Genomic DNA, 6598 nt, shown 5'->3' with positions numbered 1-6598 from the left:
TAGTGGTTAGCAAGTTTGACTACGATTACGAGATCCTGGGTTCGTATCTTTACTGTGATATTATTTTTTAACCTGAATACACTCTGTCCTTGCTATGTCTGATAGACCATTACTTATGTCTTTGCATTTATATTCAACTATATAGATAAGTGGCGTGCATGTCTTTAAGGCAAAACTGCCATAACTAATAATCCTATAAAATTCTAACATAACAACATATCCAAAACTTCGCAATGTGCATTAATCGGAAGTTTAAATATTATTACACTAAGCGCGCATTTCGATTTATATACGACGCAATTTTAGAATCACACTTATAATTCATTCTTATATAGCTGCAAACCTTATTTAGCAGGTCACATTTATGCGATACTAACCGAAAACCGCAGTGCGCGCTAAAACCTATATAGAACAAACTATGTTCAGTTAGCTATATAACAATAACTATCCTCACAGACCAGACATCCATCGCTACGTAGATAGCTGTAGTGGAGGCTTTGGTGGCCTATCTCAGAGCACGCCACTGACCAAAGACTAAACTTTTAGACAATCTGGACCCTTAATATAAGATTTGCACACGAAAGACAGAATAATATTCATCTTATTCATTTATCTTTAAAGCTCAAGTTCGTCTGCTATTCTGCATGTAGAGCTCCTAGCAGAAAGTATTGAAATCGGAATTAAAGAATTTACGACTTTAAAACCAAGTACATTAAGGTCCATTTTACTTTGGCCTTCGTGTTTGATAGTCAAAGCAAAAATCACATGTGTGCAAATACTATACTAAGGTTACGGAATAATAGTCAACCGCAATGGATAGTATAGTCTTAAGATAAAATGATACATAATATTCACCCCAAGTTTAGCTATCGTTAGTTTGGTCACGCCCAGAATTGTTTAGAATTGTGTATAGTTAAATTTATTTGCACCTGTTTTATGTAATAATCTTTTAGGTACTGAAGTTTTAAAAATTGACAATTGAATAAAGAAATTTGTTATCTTATTTTCTTAAATGGTTCTTATATATTTATAGTATATTTTTGATTAATTACGAAAAGATTCTATGCAACTAAAGACAGACAAAATTTTAAATTTTTTTTTTTTTATTAACAATAACTTTAATAAGCCAAACAAAATGAATTCAATTATAGGTATATCGAAAGATACTTAAATTGTATGCATTGTATGCATTGCATTTTCATCGTTGGAAGGTGATTTATGGTAATAATTATACCTACAATAAAACGACTAACATTTTAACCCTTCAATATACACATATCATTGACTATATATAGTTCATTGGCGTGACCTATAACTATATAGCTAGACTGGAATTAACATCCGCATTCACAAATAGTACTATGAATTCTCACAGTGTCTCTCAACGCACAAGTTTCACCAATCAGATAATCGGAAAAAAATTAACTACCGCCAAGGTTTATCCTTACTAATATTAAAAACGCGAATGTGCGTTTGGTTGTTCGTAACGCTTTCACGATTTAACTTCTCATGCATTATTTTATCAACCTGTATGCAACAGGTCCTTAGGGGGTAAAAAAGGTTATAGTGAATACCCTTACATCCTTTTATCCAGCTAAAAGGACTGTTTCCGAGGAATGGGAAAATAGAATGTGCCGAAACGCAAGTAAGCCAGGTATAGAGTCAAAACAAACAGACAGACTGACAAAGCGTCTGGATACACAGTGCGTCCTCACAGTGATGTTTGTGACTGCGGCCCATCGATCTCTGCGATATTGACGTGTTGTGATCTCAACGGAAAACGACCAAACATACTCTGTGACGTAACATTATGTGCTCATTAAATGTTGATTAAAGTATGCTCATATTTATTGCGATTAATAGTTTGTTTTGGACGTCGATGTTTTTACTATGAACGTACGATAATATTGAGTCAATTCAATTTAAGCGTTTTTGATCATTTGGAATGCAATAGAACTTTGTGTGACAAGTTAAAAGTGTGCTTAAATCTTTTAGTTAAATTTTTAAAACATCGACGTTCAACAAATAATGACATTCCTACGTTTGCCATTTATGCATTTATTTATACTGTGTACTTTTTGTATTTAATTATTATTAAATATTAATTATTATTAATTACATATTGCATATAGGTAAGGGAAGTATAGGACGCTCCTATGTATTAGGGAATTGACATATAAAAATTAATTATGTATCCGGTATGTTTCTATAGTCGTTTGCTCTGATTCGGATAAAACAAAACTAAACAAAGTCTAGGTATTTGCTTCTATTTTCTGCTTTAAAAAGAAAAATAGACGTTTACGACTTTTACATTTTGACTAAACCGAGATATTCTTCGATCAACTAATGTACTGGAGATGCAGATCCGTACAAAATCTAGGAAACAATATGGTTCGCTATTTTAAAACGCATGTTAACGTAATGCACGAAAACATTGGGTTTTTCGTAGTGAAAAGGATCAATGCTAGTGAACTCTTATTTTTTTACGGATATGTTTTGACGCCTGACAGCTTATCTAGGTTATAATTGATTATAGGCGACAATATAACTGCTGTGTATCAATTACTGCTGTGAATAAATCTTGTATCCTTTTTATACTTAAGTGCAAGGATAGAGAGGCAAATAATTTAATATTTCGTTTAGTTTTGAATATCCCGAATCGGTGCTTTACATGTAAAGTTATCTAAATACAATAAATTGTAATAAGTGAAAGCGTTTAGTACTGCTAGATGCCATGTGGTCACCGTTTTGCTCAAAACGCCAAAGATTTATATCGATTCTGTGCCTTTTGTCAACCATATTTTATTCAAGGTGAATCGATCCCGTTTTACTATACTAATATGAATTTATTGATAATGATATGTTTACATTTATTAAGAAAACAAAAGCAATCCAATGATATTGTGTAAAGTTTTTATATTATATTATCATGATTTAAAAGTGACCCTAACTGTAGTTATTTAGGTATATTCGAATGAAAGACGGTTTTTTCGTAATGCATTTGCAATTACAAAGTATTGCTTTCATTTACATGTAAACTCGCTTATACAACTGTAAATGTTTTGCAATAGACAAGTGTGTATATACATTAAGGTCAGTTCAGATAGAACGGAAAAGTACCCAAGCAATTAACTGGGTCCACTGAAAATAGGACCGTATTACTTTAACGGGAAGTCGAAAGTTGTATGAATATCGTCAGAGTCGCAAATCCTGTGTTTCTGATTTTTATTTACAAACGTTCTAGCTAAAGAACTTTGAGCTTTAATGTAATGCAAATAAGTTTTTTTTTACACCGACCTTTAAGTATTTCCATACTAGAGCAGCAGTACAGGTTCTGACTTGCTCGCGTATTGCCACTTGCGTGATTTGCTGAGATTTTCATTTTTTTACATCATTGCTCGTACCCGGTGAATGACCTTGAACCTTTTATAATGTCACACCCTCGAAGCGTCTTTCTGCTCAAGGTATGAATTGCAGCTTGAAGGCTCGAACCAGCGCGAGAAGTTTCCCGTTATTTCTGAACTGACTTGCACAATATTTGTAAGCCAATATATCTCGCTATATATAGGGAGATATATTGGTTTCTAAACCAAATTGTAAAATATGTAAGACCTTAACGAATTGTTCAGTTGTAATTGGGATGTAAATATCTCAAATACGACAAATATAAATTACTGTTTTAATTAAAACTGATATCATTTAAACTGTCAGTATCAAGCCGATCAAATTCTATATATTAAATTTACTAATTGTGAGTGAATTTAAGAAATTAAACTTCTTTATACAAAGCGTATCAACTTAAAACAAAATTAATTTAAGAAGATTTTGTACCCCTAGTATTAGCATGCAATCGCAATTACAGTCGTTTAAGAACAACGTCAAAATAATGGACCTGATATGTGTCTTGTTTCGCGAAATCTGTCCGACTGATTTTTATTTTACAAATGTTCTACTTAGAAGTGACGACGAATTTAATCATTATATCAAAGTCAATAAAATCTTTTTTACTTTGACGTTATACTACTTAACCTGAACATCGCAACGACGTGTAAATCTTATACTCAAGGTACTGTTATAATGGATGTTTGAATATCGCAGTGCAATATGAACGAAATTCAATTTTTTATTTGGCCATACCTTTGCACGCGGCGACTTTCCGTGTGTAGTTAACCGAGTCAGTCGCGATATTAACTTTTGGTAACAGACAATATATCATTCAAATAGAAAAATGAAATTCCAGGCTCAAGGTGCGTAAGAGAATTATGGACTTTTGAGGAATTAAAGAATCTCTAAAAATCTTTTTTGTCATAAATATATTTCTTCCTTTATTTACTTAATATTATTCAAAATTAATTGCGAGTTATATAGAACGCTTTGCTAAGCTTTATTTATTAAGTTAGGAATTTTGTATAAATCGGGCCTATGGATGTTTGGGTGATCGTTTTTTTCTGACGCACGTGTGCCGTGCGAAAAGCGCTGAGAGTGTAAGTTTTCACTTAAAAAAAACTGACAATATTCTTGGTGTAATTCTGTCATTTTGTATGGACGGCCAAAAGTCCTGGCGTGATTTGATACCATATTGTCCATCCAGTCTACATCATTCAGTAGAATACGACGTCCTGTAGCGCTCTCATGTGCGCCACGCGATAATTATGTCTATCCATTTTCTCGTCTTATCTCATAGAAACAAGATAATGAAAATAGTAGTGTCTAATAACGCGCAGGTTAGCCCTATCACTAACTCGCTTTCTGGGTCGGGCCACTACTTGTATGTATTTATTCTGTCAATAAGTTCTCAGTACCAGATCGGTGTTAGGTAGTTCGCAATGTCACTAAGCCTCGGAACGCACAATAAATCTGTTAACCCTGGCTAGCTTACTGGGTCTATCTAATGCCTGTCTCTCTATGAAATTGGAGGTCGAGAGTTACGATTATGCGTACAATCTGTGCGTTTATCAAAAATGAATAACGAGCAGTTATGTATCAAATTTGTAAGGATATGTAAAATCACGACTTTTGGACGTCCATATCAAATCGCAGATTAACCAACTCAGTTGCTAATTTGTATTTTTGAAATTAACACTCATTTGTGCTGTTCCAGCAATGGGGGTCGACGTACATACGCTTTCGTATTACTTAAAATATTATGTATAGATTGTAATTTTATTCGCTAGTCAAGTTATTCTTTAAAATCTAATGTTCGATTATTCACTTTACAATGTAGTAAAGTTCTATAATCCTTTAGTTTATTCTACCGTCGCAAGGTTGGGCAAGATCTTGGTATATACTACACCATCTTGGTGTCAGATATAAGCTTGACTTTATGTATACAAGTTGTGTACAAATACAAGAGCATCGGTTCCCGTGGCAGCCTCGCGATCATGTTCGAGCTACACAAGAGGCTATTAAATAGTAGCATTTTCACTGTCAAAACAGGTTCTCATACAAGCGCGGTAATAACTTAAAATACAAACGCACTGCGCGTTTAACGGTAGATATTAAACTGCAATAAAAAAAAATCAACCAATTCAATCAATTCAATTTTATACGAAAGATTTGGGAAAGCCTGCGCTAGACGCTGCTGGCACCATTTAACGTCTCTCACTAACCCTTGCTCGCCAGGCTTCCAGCAATGTCAAAATTATTTATTATGTGGTTTAGTTTGCGGAAACCGTAAACAATTCTAATATAAACGGAGCTTCACTGCGAATTTCGCATACTACTAAAAAAGCACCACTTTGTGGTGTATACCAAAATAACTCGCCAGCTTGCGATTATCTACTTCCACTTGCACATTGTTTAACGTTAACAAGCTCTAAGCTGAAATCACAATAGTTTTAACTACAGTTTAACGACTATACAGTTTGGAAGCGGCAGATGATTAGCGTCACGAGGTTATCTTTATTTACACAATTTTCTAAGAAAAAAAAAATACAATTCATATTGTTATCATATTAGTATTATATTGTAACTTTAATTTTGATAAGGAAGAAAAAATAATAATTAATTGCATTAAAGCACAAAACATTAATTCTAAATTGATCATAATTTGCCGCAGATAACTTTGTATTCCCAGCACATGCATTATTTGAATGCCATCTTCCCTCCCGTTGCCATCAGAAAAAGAATAAAATTACGCACAATTGAAAACTGTCGGGAGGAAAATGCCCGCAATAAACACAAATAGGATCATTAAAAGTAACTGTATTATCGTTAATCTGAGATTGTAACGCACCTTTGGTACTTTAAACGCAATAGATAAATAATGATAAACGTAGTAACGAAAACTAAGCTCAATTTTTCAATTATTATTACTATGAAAAGTATATTTTATTATTTATCTGTAACGATTGTGTTAAAGTGGTTATCTAAAATTGCTTCTATGTCTAAAATAATTTCAGCACAAAGTTGATACATACCGCTCTCACTTTCACCCCGTACCAAAGTTGTGAAATGACAATAATTATTTTGAAATGAGTCGGTTAACGGAAAATGTCAGACAAGTCACACGCATTTGTCACTCAAAGGGAAGGTTATCTTGAACTTGTGACTGTGTGCGTATTTTCTTATTTTGTAAAATCGACCGTTTCCTTCCTCA

The sequence above is a fragment of the Pararge aegeria genome, chromosome 7 (genome assembly GCF_905163445.1).
Source record: "Pararge aegeria chromosome 7, ilParAegt1.1, whole genome shotgun sequence".
In the NCBI taxonomy this organism is placed as follows: domain Eukaryota; kingdom Metazoa; phylum Arthropoda; class Insecta; order Lepidoptera; family Nymphalidae; genus Pararge; species Pararge aegeria.
The sequence above is the reverse complement of the archived record's forward strand: the minus strand, read 5'-3'. Positions refer to the sequence as shown.